Source organism: Staurois parvus, unplaced genomic scaffold, assembly GCF_062004578.1.
Source record: "Staurois parvus isolate SC_StPar_1 unplaced genomic scaffold, SC_StPar_1.0 ptg000294l, whole genome shotgun sequence".
NCBI classification, from domain to species: domain Eukaryota; kingdom Metazoa; phylum Chordata; class Amphibia; order Anura; family Ranidae; genus Staurois; species Staurois parvus.
This window is the reverse complement of record NW_028318090.1, coordinates 3,728,611-3,744,266: the sequence shown is the minus strand read 5'-3', so window position 1 is coordinate 3,744,266 and position 15,656 is coordinate 3,728,611. Positions and strand designations below refer to the sequence as shown.

The following is a 15,656-nucleotide window of genomic DNA, read 5'->3' as shown; positions in this document are numbered from 1 at the left end:
CACATGGCAGTGCTACCCAGATGGAAGCAGGCCCTCCAGGAAGGGTTTCCCCTCTGCAGGAAAAGACCCAGCAGCTCTGTGTCCCAGAGTATTTATACAGACGCCCAGCCGCCTTCAAGGCCATCCTTCATAGGATTGGCCAGGGCTGTATATATATTCATAATGTTATTTGCATTGCTCCACACCTATGTTTCAGAGGATTCTACTGCTCTCTGGAAAACAGAGGAAACAATCAAACCAGCAGCAGGTGAAACACTGTGCAGACCTAACTAATCACATGCAACTGCACTGATTACAGCGAGCACAAATGTATTTACTTGGTTCACACTATCCTGCAGGCTTCAGGCTGATTGCAGGAATCGCACTTGTTCCCTCACTCTCAACCACCCACAGCCGATTCGCACTGCTCTTGCGGGATGTGCATGGCTTCTCGGCCTTTTGGCTAACATCAAGTGTAGTATCTGTTCTTATCAGTGTCCAGTGGGGGTGCTCCCGGCCATTCTAGCTTTGCGGGGATGGCTGTTGTATAGTACCCTCACTGGTATGATGGGGGTCCGGAAGGCTAGTACCGGAGGGACAGAAACCGGGGAGCGCCATGATTCGTTCTGGGGCCTCGGGAGTAATTCCTCCGAGAAGACTGGAAAGACCCAGTACCTCCTGATTTGGACGGATCTACCTTGTCTGGCCAGGGGCTGAGGACGCAAAAAGTCCGCAAACTCAGTGCCCCCTGAGGAAGACGCTCTCAGGGGTGCCACTAGTAACACCTGGGTGTGGGACCCCACAGTGTGAAGATGGCACATGGTCACTGTTTTTCATTCTTTTTGCACAGCGCCCTAAGGACCAGGTCTTTTGGCTAAGTCCAGGGCAATTTTTGCTACGGGCCTTAGGGCCTTGTCTGTGCACAATTTGGCACGGTACCACTTTTTTATTTTCTATTTATTTAATTTATTCACCTCCCACGTTTGTCACTTTTCTGTTACTTATGTGTGTGTTTTTCACGGATGGAGAGTGTGGGTCCTCGGGCCTACCCTGAAGTCTAGGGGGAGGATGTGTGGCCTTTTGGTTCCTTCCTCCCCTGATCCCTAGAGGGTTTTCTCTCCGGGAGAACCCCCTGACCTAGTACTGGATGTCCGGCTTCGGCTGGACATAAGGCACGGTGGTCCACCAGGCCTTTTGGCCAGGAGGACCAAATGGGAACCTTGTCCCTGTCAGGAGCTTCGTGCCCTGGGGGATCAGGGTAACGGTTCAACCCCTTCGGGGGTAGGACAAACACACCCCTAAGTGCACTTTTTCATGTGGTGTTCGCACTTGCACTTTTTTTTGTGATCACTTACGGGTTTTTCGTTGTAGTTTGCACGTTTGCGGACTAAGAAAAAAAAAAAATGGCTGCCATTCCTTCTGAATGGCACCCCACACATTTCAGCCCACAGTGCGATTGGTCAAAAAGATCATGCGGTTTCCCTGCAAGTGCATTTTGAAAAGTTGCATGCACCTTTTTTTTGTGTGAAGTGCGGGCACAGCACCCCAAATCAAATGAATGGGCTGTTATGCCCACGCAAACACGTGCCAAACAGCCCGCACTATTGTGAATCTAGCCTAATACAACAATTACTGCCACACTGTTTTCAGTGAGACAAGCTAAATACTAAGCAACAAAAACACAGTGAGCCAGCCAACTAAATCTACCTAATCCTAGCACCTGTCTAGGAGGGTGCTACACTACCATGCACAGCTGCACCAGATTTTCCACTATCCAGTTCTAGTAAATCAATCACAATGAACAGTGCCAGTGGTACTGATCGTTCGTGAAAAACCTGACAGGCTGATTGTCCACAAGTTGATCAACACATGGATCAAACTTCAGCCAGTCCCTGCTGAACCTGCCGATATTTGATTCATGGCTGGCTTTATGGTGGTGTAACTGCCCCTATTTAGGATTTCCCCAGTATAGGGTTTGGAAGGGGTTGTGCATACCAATTATTGTTTCTGCAGTATATTTATGAGAGGAACATATACAACATTGTATTTAATTGGCTGCATCACTATTATATTTATTAAATATAACAACATAATGTATACAAAATGATGCAATATTATACAATATCCAATATTCTTAAAAATATATATTTTTACTATAATAATAAAAAATATGACCGCAACATTAACAACAACAGCAATAACAATAGTGTTAATTAATATAGGTATAGGTGCAGTGCTAATAAATAAATATAACAAATAAATATGTCCGATGGTAAAAGTATACAATGCATAAAAGAGTCCGGTGACATAAAAATAAATTAAATTAAATGAGTTCATGTAGTAAATCAAATGGACAATAAATTCAGCAGCAGATATTGAGTAGACTTGTGACAGGAACCAGTAGTAAAAGTGCGCACTCACCGGAAGCGCATAGGTAATGCGCATATAATTTATAACCACCAGGGTATCTCAGACGGGATAAATAGGTGAACTTCCATCTATGGAATGGTCATCAAGCCTTGGGAAATAGTTGGAATCTGCTGGATCCAGAGGTCCCCTTAAGGATGGATGAGTGCTCAGCCTGGGTACAGGGCTCCCTTCCTCTGGTAAAAATATATAGATATATACAGATGGAAGTTCACCTATTTATCCCGCCTATCTAGACATACCATGGTGGTTATAAAATTATATGCACATTACCTATGCGCTTCTGGGGAGTGCGCACTTTTATTACTAGTTCCTGTAACAAGTCTACGCAATATCTGCTGCTGAATTTATTGTCCATTTGATTTACTACATGAACTCATTTAATTTAATTTATTTTTATGTCACCAGACTCTTTATGCATTGTATAATTTTACCATCGGACATATTTATTTATTATATTTATTTACTTATTAGCGCTGCACCTATACCTATATTGATTCTTTTGGAGGTTTATTTTGGTTACCTTTTGGTGTTTCAGTGACTATCTTAAAGTGTGCTCACTATACATACCATATTTAATAGTGTTAATTGCCCATGAAACCACAGTAACAATTACACCATGATAATCATCATCCTCATCATAATGCATGAAGGTGCAAAATTTACTTGTACAGTGTAATAGCTGCTTGAAGACCATATTTGACAGGTAGGCATTAGGTGCCTGTTTAGATATTTGTGCAGCCTGCCTGATATTGGATATCTTATTAAAAGTATGTAGTTAACAGCAGAGAGACTGATTTACATGTGTGTGTGTTTCTGATTTGTTCACTGCTATTCCTGCTGTCCGCTACAGCTTAATCACAGGCAGACACCCGCCCCATTGCTTTACCAGAGGGGAAGTGATGGACATCCCTTGACTCTCATCATGACCCCCTGATAATCCTGTTTCACACACAGGCTCCCTGCTGTATAAAACACAAAAGCTGCCACTGTAGTTCTTTACCTCTAGTCGATATTCTGACAGACTTGATCTAGCAAATTAGTATGCTGCGGTAGGGGCACGACAAAAGACCCTTTTGACACACTCTGAATCAATACAAAAGCCAACGGAGCGCCATTTCACTGCAGTTCTGTTAGTCTCCCCTTTTGCTGACCCGTCTCTATCTATTTTTTTTTTTTTTCAGTTCTTTGACCTTGTCAGATCTAAAAACATAGTGCTAGCAAAGTAATCCATGCATAAATACTTTTAAAAAATTTAAATCAAGTGTACTGTAAAATATACAATTAACAAAAAATGATGTAGATATTTCTAATATGAGCATAAAGACTAATGCAAAAAAGTGTCAATTTTTAAAATACCTTTTATACCTTTTAGGTAATACTGAGTCTGCATTGTAAACCACTGTAACCAGTCACTGCCAGTTACATTCATCAGTCTGATTGTCTGAAGCTAATGAAAGCTGAAATCTGGATAGCTTTATGCTGACTTCGGTTTTTATATCTCCATTGCCTTTTGCACTGCCTTTAAGTGTTTGTATAGCCAAAACTTTTATTTATTTATGTATGCATTTATTTTAATTTTGGCGAGAGTAGGAAAAATTTAGAACCTCTGTTGGGTTTTTATTGCTGTCTATGTCCCTGCTGGGGAAATTCATGCTATTTTGTATGGGGGGCTTTTATCTCTGCAGTGCACTAAATGCATTCTTTTTTTATTATGGGGAGTTAGAAACTTGTCTCAATACATAGGGCCCTTGATAGCAGGGCTGCTGTTAGAAATCACGAGGCCCCATATAGCCTATCTGACAAGGCACCAACCCCCCCCCCCCCCCCACCCTCCCCCCGAAAATATCAAACAATATTTTTGCTAAAATGCCATGGGCGCAATGCTACACTTCACAGCCATGGCAGAAATTATACCCCTGTCACACAAGACCCATTCAGGCGAGTAGCGCTGCCCTGCAAGTGCCCTGCAACCATGTACAAACCACTGGGTTAAAGCAGATGGAGAGCAGGCAATATGCCTCCTTACTGCCTGTCAATCTCTCTGAAGAGCGATCCAAATGCTGACTGCTTTTAAGAGAGCAAAGCACATATGAATAAGTCCGTAATATTTTAAAGATTATTTTTTAGAATTATGTTTTGTTTAAATTTTTTTTAGAATGTTTTTATTTATATATTTATTTTCTACATTTTTTAAATTGCCCTTTGTCTTTGGTGAAATATCAGACCCGTGATGTCTCACATTTGAGACATATTTATCAGTTCCTCTCTCTGCAGCCATAGCTGCACTGGGGATGAATGAATAGGAGCATAGTAAACACAGTATACTTCAGTGATAAATGGACACAGGAGCGATTGGCAATGATCACTCACTGTGTTCATCAAGGAAAGGCAGGAGCTTGTAAATATGACACATTTAACCCGGCCGCCTGAAACAAATCCCTTGTCGGCCCTCAACAGCTGCCGTTGGAATGGAGAGGATGGAAGAACTGCAGGGGAGGGAGGCAACAGCAGGTGGAAGGAGGGGTGCAGCAAGGAAGAGGAGGAGAAACCTGCAGGGGATCCACAAGAGTCACTAATAAGTGTCCGCAATAGAGCAGTACACCCCCACCACCCCTTTTGAACTGACTGGGCCCGGGCTCGGTACAGGAGGTCTCGCTGTATTGACTTATCAGCAGCTCTGCCTGAGAGCTTTCAGCAATATTCATAGCCCAAGCCTTTTGCTCAATCTCTGCTGTCCACTTTTCCACTGGTACAGGAGATACCTTTATCCCCAACCTCAACACTCATATTGACCCACTGAAGGGTCTAGTCTTCCAGGTCATTTCTCTCATACCCAGGGACTTATTGTCCCATATCACCACAGCCAAAATACAACAACAGGACAAACAAGATGTGTGGATCTAATCTTCAGCCCCGAAAAAAGAAGTCACAAAAGAATTTAAGAACTTTACTTTGTAAACTTTTCTTCAGTATAGCAAGGATGTACATCTCTAATGCCTAGCCTCAACCATTAAAATCCTCAAGGTAGCCCACAGGCATGTCCCCTCATACACTTTGTAAAAGGTACCAAAATATTATATCAATTAATTCCCAAATGAAAAAATATCCTGATTATGACTCAAAACTCCACCTCGTTAAGGTGATCTATACAAAAACTAATTTACAAGCCAGAATACATGATTTTTCTATACAATAGCACACATAATTTAATATATATGGACAATACACTGAAAACATATATGAAAAACATTTAGCCAAACTCATTTAAACACCACCATGTAATATGGCTAATATGCTCTCTTCTACAGCTTCGCTAGAACCAAAACACAAGTAAAACACCCCAAATGTCCAGAAATAGATATGAGCCAGTCCCAAGTAAAATTCTCAATTACAGTATATTGCTCTGTAATCCATCGGTATGTCCACAAAGGGGATATAGATCCACCACCTGGGCAAATATTCAAATGCAATAAAATGAATTGTGGTATGCATGGATATGTAGGAGTGCGCTAATATCTTTCAGAAAATCTAATTTTTTTTCATGTTATCCATGATGGCAGCTCTGTGTCTCTGTGTAAAGTGAACTTTGCTGATTTCCCCCTTCTTGATGATATGACTTCATTGACTTTTTGAGTGGAAGAAAATGCCTTAATGTCAGAGGTCAGAGGAGAATGGGCAGACTGGTTCGACATGATAGAAAGGCAACAGTAACTCATGTCAATATGAACCAAAATCTCTGAGGAATGTTTACAACACCTTGTTGAATCTATGCCATGAAGAATTAAGGCAGTTCTGAAGGCATAAGGGTGACCAACCTGGTACTAGAAAGGTGTACCTAATAAAGTGGCCGGAGTGTGTGTGTGTGCATATATATATATATATATATATATATATATATATATATAAAAAAAAAGATTTCAAAAACTGCTAATCTATTGGGATTATCAACGGCAGTTATGTGGACAAAAATGCCTTGTTACGAGGTCAGAGGAGAATGGGCAGAGTGGTTTGAGATTTTAGAAAGGCAATAGTAACTCAAATCCACTCGTTACAACCAAGGTATGCAGAATACCATCTCTGAAAGCACAACACATCGAACCTTGAAACAGATGGGCTACAGCAGCAGAAGACCACACTGGGTGCCACTTGTCAGCTAAGAACAGGAAATAGATGCTACAATTAGCACAGGCTCACCAAAATTGGATAATAGAAGATTGGTAAAATGTTGCCTGGTGAGATGAGTCTTGATTGCCCTAGAAATGGTTGTGCTTGAAAATCCCAGTAGATCAGCAGTTTTTGAAATACTCAGAGCAGCTTGTCTGGTACAAACAACCATGCCATGTTCAAAGTCACCTATATTTTCTTTCTTCCCCATTCTGATGCTTGGTTTGAACTTCAGCAAGTCTTCTCCATCACATCTAGATGCCTAAATGCATTGAGTTGCTGCCATATGATTGGTTGATCAGCAATTTGTGTTACAAAGCAATTAAACAGGTGCACCTAATAAAGTGGTCGGTGAGTGTATATATATATATATATATATACAGTTAGGTCCATATATATTTGGAACAAAGGACAAAAACCAAAGTGCACCAACCTCAGTGAGTAAAGGGTAAATTTATTGAATTGAGATATATATTCACAAAAGTAGCAATATTAAAAGCATATAAAATCCAACATCAGTGCACTGGGATAGCAGACACGTGCGGGTCCCATTGAGAGGGGAGACTCTCAGGATGAAGCTGACGTGTTTCGAAGGGTGATCCCTTCTTCCTCGGAGCTCTGAGGAAGCAGGGATAACCCTTTGAAACACGTAAGTTTAATCATCAATAAATTTACCATTTACTCACTGAGGTAATGCGCAAGGTTGGTGCACTTTTGTTTTTGTTCTTCATTATAGCTGTTATTGGGCTTCCCCAGCCTTGTGTTAGAACTGCACAACCTTTGATCGGCCACTTGATGAATTTTCATATATGGTTCAACCCGCTGAATTCTGATCTGGGTCTCTGAGCACAGGAGGTTTTGTTTATGTTTCCATATATATTTGGACACAGGCACAATTTTCATACTTTTGGCTCTGTATGCCACCAGAAAAAATTAAAACAAAACAATCCAAATGAATTTGAAGTGCTTTCAGCTTTAATTTAAAGGATTGAACATAAATATCAAGTACAAATTTTAGGAACTGCAACCGTTTTTATACACAGTCCCTCCATTTTCAGGGGCTCAAATGTAAGTGGACAAATAAATATAATCATAAATAAAATGTTCATTTTTAATATTTTGTTGAGAATCCTTTGCTGGCAATGATTGCTTGAAGTCTGGTTTCCTCCTTTCTGCTGCTTTGCCAGGCTCTAACTGCAGCTGTCTTCATTTGTTCTTTGTTTGTGGGTCTTTCTGCCTTTAGTTTTGCCTTTAGCAAGTGAAACGCATGCTCAGTTGGGTTGAGATCAGGTGATTGACTTGGCCATTGCAGAATATTCCACTTCTTTTCCTTCAAAAGCTTCTGGGTTTCTTTTGCAGTGTGTTTTGGATCATTGTCCATCTGTACTGTGACGCGCCATCCAATCAACTTTGCTGCATTTGGCTGAATCTGGGCTTACAGTATATCTCTAAACATTGCAGAATTCATCCGGCTGCTTCTGTCTTCTGTCACATCATCAATAACCACAAATGACGCAGTACCATTGGAAGCCATGCATGCCCATGCCATCACACTACCTCCACCATGTTTTACAAATGACGTTGTGTGCTTTGGATCATGAGCTGTTCCAAGCCTTCTCCACACTTTTTTCTTCCCATTATTCTCGTACAGATTAATCTTAGTTTCATACGGCCAAAGAATGCTTTTCCAGAACTGGTCTGGCTTTTTTAGATTTTTTTTTGGCAAAGTCTAATCTGGCTTTTCTATTCTTCAGGCTTATGAATGGTTTGCACCTTGTGCTGAACCCTCTGTATTTGTTCTCCTGAAGTCTTCTCTTGATTGTAGACTTTGACAATGATACGCCTACCTCCTGGAGAGTTTCCTTCACTTGTCTGGATGTTGTGAATGGGTTTTTCTTTACCATAGAGATTACACTGCGATCTTCCACCACTGTTGTCTTCCGTGGACGTCCATGCCTTTTTATGTTGCTGAGCTCACCAGTGCGTTCTTCTTTCCTCAGAATGTACCAAGCTGTTGATTTGGCCACTCCTAATGTTGCTGCTATCTCTCTGATGGATTTGTTTAGTTTTTGAAGCCTTACAATGGCCTGTTTCACTTGCATGGATGCTCCTTTGAATGCATGATGTACAGTGGGGATCGAAAGTTTGGGCACCCCAGCTAAAAATTTGTATTAATGTGCATAAAGAAGCCAAGGAAAGATGGAAATATCTCCAAAAGGCATCAAATTACAGATTAGACATTCTTATAATATGTCAACAAAAGTTAGATTTTATTTCCATCATTTACACTTTCAAAATAACAGAAAACAAAAAATGGTGTCTGCAAAGGGGACAGTACAAGTTAATATCTTGTACTGCCCCCTTTGGCAAGTATCAGAGCTTGTAAACGCTTTTTGTAGCCAGCCAAGAGTCTTTCAATTCTTGTTTGAGGTATCTTTGCCCATTCTTCCTTACAAAAGTCTTCCAGTTCTTTGAGATTTCTGGGCTGTCTGTCACGCACTGCTCTTTTAAGGTCTATCCATAGATTTTCAATTATGTTGAGGTCAGGAGATTGTGAAGGCCATGGCAAAACCTTCAGTTTACGCCTCTTGATTAGAGATGAGCGAAGTATTCAAAAATTCGATTCGGCTGATTCGGCGAATGTGCGGAATAAATTCGATTCGAGTTGAATATATTTGCTGCGAATTTAACTTATAAAAAGGGTGTTTCTAGGCTTCAGAGAGCCTTTATATTAGTGCAGAACACTGTACCTTTAATTTAAATGCCCTTGGAGTCTGCTGGGGAAGAGAAATAATACTGTCAGTCAGTATGACATGCAGATGAGTGCCGTCGATCTTAGAATCACCGCACACTTCACTCATTTGGACAGTCACGGGGCCAAAGCCAGAGTGTGGAGCCACAGTGTGGCGGTGGAGGCAGCAGCAATGGGAGGCCATACAGCACCCTATGACAAAATGGAACCCACCAGCAGTGTGAGGAGACCTGAAAGTGGCACATGGCAGAGTGTGGCGATGGAGACAGCAGCAATGGGAGGCCGTACAGGGACCCATGACACACTCTGGACCTGGCAGCAGCATGAGGAGGCGGTACAGGGGCCCATGACAGATTACGGGCCTGGCAGCAGCATGAGGAGTCGGTACGGGGGCCCATGGCAGATTACGGGCCTGGCAGCAGCAATGGGAGGCCCGTAATCTGCCAGCACCCTATGACAAAATGGAACCCACCAGCAGTGTGAGGAGACCTGAAAGTGGCACATGGCAGAGTGTGGCGATGGAGACAGCAGCAATGGGAGGCCGTACAGGGACCCATGAGACACTCTGGACCTGGCAGCAGCAAGAGGAGGCGGTACAGCGGCCCATGGCAGAGTGGCGAAGCGTAAGCAGCTTAAATTGAAGGCCATACAGAGGCCTATGTTAAAAATAATAACATGTTTGAGGCATGATTCATGGCGGATTTAGTCAGTTGTGTCAGGAACTGGTGGTTTGAAATCCAGACTAATCCACGCCTGATTCATTTTTACAAACGTGAGTCTCTCCACACTTTGGGTGGACAGTCGTGTCCTCCGCGGAGTTACAATACCTCCTGCCGCACTAAACACGCGCTCCGATGCCACGCTACTGGCCGGGCATGACAGCCTTTCAAGGGCAAATTCAGCTAGTTGGGGACAAAGGTCAAGTTTTGTTGCCCAGTAGTCAAGGGGATTGTCTACCTCGGTTGGCAGGGTGCTGTCCAAGTAGGCCCAAGCCTGTTGTTTGAGGTCCTGCTCCAGGTCCACCTGATGCTGCTGCTGCTGCGGCTGGTAAGTAGTTTCCTCACTGCGCTGGTGAAGAAAGCTACTCATCATCGACTGCAGACTGAGGCAGCCGCTGCTGGTGGAGCTGCCACTGCTTCTACCACCCCACCCCTCCCCTGCTGCCATGGCAGCGGAACACGAGCACACAGGGCCCACAGTATCTGAGGATGGACGTTGGCGCAGAAAGGCAGAGACCAACTGACTACATAGGTGGTTTTTATAGTACGTTATTTTGGCCTCCCTCTCAGCAGGTGTGAAAAAGGCCATCATTTTTGAACGGTAGCGAGGGTTCAACAAGGTGGACAGCCAAAAGTCATCCCTCTGTCTGATGGTTCTTATTCGGCTGTCGCTACGCAAGCAAGCGAGCATGCTATGGGCCATTTGTGCCAAGGAATGCGAGGGACTCCCTGCCTCCATCTCCACAGCATACTGCCACGGTGCGTCTGAGTCCTCTGTCTCCTCCTCCTCCTCTACCAGATGCTCCTCCACTCCTGTCCGCTGAGTGGAAAAACCACCCATTTCACTCAATAATTCCTGAGCACCAATGTCCTCCTCTACCTCCTCCTCTTCTTCCTGTCCTGCCCCCACAGGGGTCATGTGGCGTTGAGATCTGTGCGCCACGTCTACCGCACCCTGACCAGCCATTGTTAACAGCATTTGTTCCAGGACGTGCAACAAAGGAATGACGTCGTTCATCCCATAGTCCTGCCGACTCACGAATAGCGTGGCCTCCTCAAAGGGCCTGAGCAAGCGGCAGGTGTCACGCATGAGCTGCCAATAGCTGACATCTAAGTTACACAGGGGAGTACCTTTATCCGCTTGTAACATCAGGAAATCGGTGATGGCCTTTCGCTGTTCGTAAAGGCGGTTAACATACGTAGGGTTGAATTCCACCTTGTTGCAACGTCACAGCATGAGGAGTCGGTACGGGGGCCGATGGCAGATTACGGGCCTGGCAGCAGCAATGGGAGGCCCGTAATCTGCCAGCACCCTATGACAAAATGGAACCCACCAGCAGTGTGAGGAGACCTGAAAGTGGCACATGGCAGAGTGTGGCGATGGAGACAGCAGCAATGGGAGGCCGTACAGGGACCCATGACACACTCTGGACCTGGCAGCAGCATGAGGAGGCGGTACAGGGGCCCATGACAGATTACGGGCCTGGCAGCAGCATGAGGAGTCGATACGGGGGCCCATGGCAGATTACGGGCCTGGCAGCAGCAATGGGAGGCCCGTAATCTGCCAGCACCCTATGACAAAATGGAACCCACCAGCAGTGTGAGGAGACCTGAAAGTGGCACATGGCAGAGTGTGGCGATGGAGACAGCAGCAATGGGAGGCCGTACAGGGACCCATGACAGATTACGGGCCTGGCAGCAGCATGAGGAGGCGGTACAGGGGCCCATGACAGATTACGGGCCTGGCAGCAGCAATGGGAGGCCCGTAATCTGCCAGCACCCTATGACAAAATGGAACCCACCAGCAGTGTGAGGAGACCTGAAAGTGGCACATGGCAGAGTGTGGCGATGGAGACAGCAGCAATGGGAGGCCGTACAGGGACCCATGACACACTCTGGACCTGGCAGCAGCATGAGGAGGCGGTACAGGGGCCCATGACAGATTACGAGCCTGGCAGCAGCATGAGGAGGCGGTACAGGGGCCCATGACAGATTACGGGCCTGGCAGCAGCAATGGGAGGCCCGTAATCTGCCAGCACCCTATGACAAAATGGAACCCACCAGCAGTGGGAGGAGACCTGAAAGTGGCACATGGCAGAGTGTGGCGATGGAGACAGCAGCAATGGGAGGCCGTACAGGGACCCATGACACACTCTGGACCTGGCAGCAGCATGAGGAGGCGGTACAGGGGCCCATGGCAGATTACGGGCCTGGCAGCAGCAATGGGAGGCCTGTAATCTGCCAGCACCCTATGACAAAATGGAACCCACCAGCAGTGTGAGGAGACCTGAAAGTGGCACATGGCAGAGTGTGGCGATGGAGACAGCAGCAATGGGAGGCCGTACAGGGACGCATGACAGATTACGGGCCTGGCAGCAGCATGAGGAGGCGGTACAGGGGCCCATGACAGATTACGGGCCTGGCAGCAGCAATGGGAGGCCCGTAATCTGCCAGCACCCTATGACAAAATGGAAACCACCAGCAGTGTGAGGAGACCTGAAAGTGGCACATGGCAGAGTGTGGCGATGGAGACAGCAGCAATGGGAGGCCGTACAGGGACCCATGACACACTCTGGACTTGGCAGCAGCATGAGGAGGCGGTACAGGGGCCCATGGCAGATTACGGGCCTGGCAGCAGCAATGGGAGGCCCGTAATCTGCCAGCACCCTATGACAAAATGGAACCCACCAGCAGTGTGAGGAGACCTGAAAGTGGCACATGGCAGAGTGTGGCGATGGAGACAGCAGCAATGGGAGGCCGTACAGGGACCCATGACAGATTACGGGCCTGGCAGCAGCATGATGAGGCGGTACAGGGGCTTCTTATAGCCTTCTCCAGCTTTGTGAGCGTCAACTATTTTTAGTTTCAGTTTTCTAGACAACTGCTTAGAAGAACCCATGGTGCTGTTTGTTGGGGCAAGGTCAGATGAGTCTGGGCATTTAAAACCTTTGAGATTGACATCACCTGGTCTTCCCAGACCATGCTTGAGAACAATCCATGACACTGGCAGGTCTCAGCTTGGCAAAGGGGGCAGTGCATGCTATAAATTCTGCAGGGTGCCCAAACTTTTGCAGACGCCATTTTTTTGTTTTCTGTTATTTTGAAAGTGTAAATGATGGAAATAAAATCTAACTTTTGTTGACATATTATAAGAATGTCTAATCTGTAATTTGATACCTTTTGGAGATTTTTCCATCTTTCCTTGGCTTCTTTATGCACATTAATACAAATTTTTAGCTGGGGTGCCCAAACTTTCGATCCCCACTGTAGTTTCACAGCAATAGATTCCAAATGCTAATACTACAGCTAGAATCAACTCCAGACCTTTTACCTGCTTAATTGATGAAGAAATAACAAAGGAGTAGCCGACACCTGGCCATTAAACAGCTTTTGATTCAATTGTCCAATTACCTTTGGTCCCTTTAAAAAGGGGGATGGCTAATCTTAAAAGCTGTAATCCCTAAACCCTTTCTCCAATTTGGATGTACATACCCTCAATTTAAACCTGAGAGTGTGCACTTTCAGCCCATATCCATTATATACCTATAGCTTGAAAATGTTTTGGCAAATACCTGAAAAAAGCTAAAATTGTGCCTGTGTTCAAATATATATGGACCTAACTGTATATATATAGGTGAAACTCTAAAAATTTGAATATCATGCAAAAGTTCATTTATTTCGGAAATGCAACTTAAAAGGTGAAACTAATATATGAGATAGACTCATTACATGCAAAACAAGATAGTTCAAGCTGTGATTTGTCATAATTGTGATGATTATGGCTTACAGCTCATGAAAACCCCAAATGCACAATCTCAGAAAATTAGAATATTGTGAAAAGGTGCAATATTCTCGGCTCAAAGTGTCCCACTCTAATCAGCTAATTAAGCCATAACACCTGCAAAGGGTTCCTGAGCATTTAAATGGTATTTCAGTCTGGTTCAGTAGGAATCACAATCATGGGAAAGACTGCTGACCTGACAATTGTGCAGAAATCCATCATTGACACCCTCCATAAGGAGGAAAAGCCTCAAAAGGTAATTGCAAAAAAAGTTGGATGTTCCCAAAGTGCTGTATCAAAGCACATTAATAGAAAGTTATGTGGAAGGGAAAAGTGTGGAAGAAAAAGGTGCAAAAGCAGCAGGGATGATCGCAGCCTGGAGAGGATTGTCAGGAAAAGGCCATTCAAAAGTGTTGGGGACTTTCACAAGGAGTGGACTGAGGCTGGAGTCAGTGCATCAAGAGCCACCACTCACAGACAGATCCTGGACATGGGCTTCAAATGTCGTATTCCTCTTGTCAAGCCGCTCCTGAATAAAACAACGCCAGAAGCGTCTTACCTGAGCTAAAGAAAAACAGACCTGGTCTGTTGCTCAATGGTTCAAAGTCCTCTTTTCTGATGAGAGCAACTTTTGCATCTCATTTGGAAACCAAGGACCCAGAGTATGGAGGAAGTATGGAGAGGCACACACTGCAAGATGCTTGAAATCCAGTGTGAAGTTTCCACAGTCTGTGTTGATTTGGTGTTGGTCCACTGTGCTTCATTAAGTCCAGGGTCAACACAGCCATCTACCAGGAGATTTTGAAGCACTTCATGCTTCCTTCTGCAGACAATCTTTATGGGGATGCTGACTTCATTTTCCAGCAGGACTTGGCACCTGCCCACACTGCCAAAAGCACCAAAACTTGGTTCAATGACCGTGGGATTACTGTGCTTGATTGGCCAGCAAACTCGCCTGACCTGAACCCCATAGAGAATCTATGGGGCATTGCCAAGAGAAAGATGAGAGACATGAGACCGAACAATGCAGAAGAGCTGAAGGCCGCTATTGAAGCATCCTGATCTTCCATAACACCTCAGCAGTGCCACAGGCTGATAGCTTCCATGCCACGCCACATTGAGGCAGTAATTGCTGCAAAAGGGGCCCAAACCAAGTACTGAGTACATATGCATGCTTATACTTTTCAGAGGTCCCATATTGTTCTATGTACAATCCTTGTTTTATTGATTGTATGTAATATTCAAATTTTCTGAGATTGTGGATTTGGGTTTTCATGAGCTGTAAGCCATAATCATCACAATTATGACAAATCACAGCTTGAACTATCTTGCTTTGTATGTAATGAGTCTATCTCATATATTAGTTTCACCTTTTAAGTTGCATTACTGAAATAAATTAACTTTTGCACGATATTCTAATTTTGAGTTTTTTAGCTGTGTATATATATATATATATATATATATATATATATATATATATATATATACTGTATGTATGTATGTATGTATATATACTGTGCACACAATTATTAGGCAAGTCAGATTTTTTGACCAAACCATCATTTTTATGCATATTGTCCAACCCCAAGCTGTGTAATCTTTAATGCTTATTGTATTTAAGCATATCAGGTGATGTGTATTTATGTAATGAGGGATTGTGAGGACTAAGGATATCTACACCCTATATCAAGGTGTGCATAATTATTAGTCAGATTCTTTTCCTCAGGCAAAATGGACCAAAAAAGAGATTTAACTGACTCTGGAGAGTCAAAAATTGTAAAAGGTCTTTCAGAGGGATGCAGCACTATTGAAATTGTTTAGATATTGGGGC

At 44.1% G+C, this 15,656-nt stretch overlaps 1 pseudogene; it reads left to right on the top strand.

The window, feature by feature from the left end:
* Positions 1 to 422: 422 nt before the first annotated feature.
* Positions 423 to 538, top strand: LOC149458105 (U2 spliceosomal RNA; annotated as a pseudogene).
* The last annotated feature ends 15,118 nt before the right edge of the window (positions 539 to 15,656 follow it).